Source organism: Sinocyclocheilus rhinocerous, unplaced genomic scaffold (assembly GCF_001515625.1).
Source record: "Sinocyclocheilus rhinocerous isolate Xijiao unplaced genomic scaffold, SAMN03320098_v1.1 scaffold1785, whole genome shotgun sequence".
NCBI classification, from domain to species: Eukaryota; Metazoa; Chordata; class Actinopteri; order Cypriniformes; family Cyprinidae; genus Sinocyclocheilus; species Sinocyclocheilus rhinocerous.
The window spans coordinates 906,582-907,127 of record NW_015627538.1 but is presented as its reverse complement, the minus strand read 5'-3'; the positions used below and the strand labels follow the sequence as shown (position 1 = coordinate 907,127).

At 43.0% G+C, this 546-nt stretch overlaps 1 protein-coding gene across 2 annotated transcripts in view; it reads right to left on the bottom strand.

Annotated features, from left to right (window-relative positions):
- The window catches only part of ndc1 (NDC1 transmembrane nucleoporin), a 16,824-nt gene that overhangs the window by 5,683 nt on the left and 10,595 nt on the right, over positions 1-546 (bottom strand). The window lies entirely within an intron of this gene.

Below are 546 nucleotides of genomic sequence, written 5' to 3'. Positions count from 1 at the left end.
GAGATTGTCAATTTTGGGGCAAGTAAGCAAGATTGATGGTCAAAGAGATGCACAGCATGACCATTACATGTAAATCCATGATAGTAGTCACGATCACGAGCTCTTTGGATTTACTCCCCCCCCACCTAGAGGACAAGAACCAGACTGAGATTCCTTAGGAGACCTTTTAACCTCTCTGGTCTTCACAGAACATGTCCTTATGTTCACAGAATGGCACGGAAACTGTCTTTTACCGATGTAGATGCACCAAAATGAACTCAAAAGGACTTATAAACGAATATCAGTCCATTGCTTAACTCCATATCATGTATGTAACCCACACATTTGACTATCAGGTTCTAATCACTTATTGTGTATGTCTTTTTCATAACTATCGAATAGCTTAAGGCAAGGCTGTCCAAACTCGGTCCTGGAGGGCCGGTGTCCTGCAGAGTTTAGCTCCAACTTGCCTCAACACACCTGACTGGAAGTTTCTATGCCTAGTAAGAGCTTGATTAGCTGGTTCAGGCGTGTTTAATTAGGGTTGGAGCTAAACTCTGCAGGACA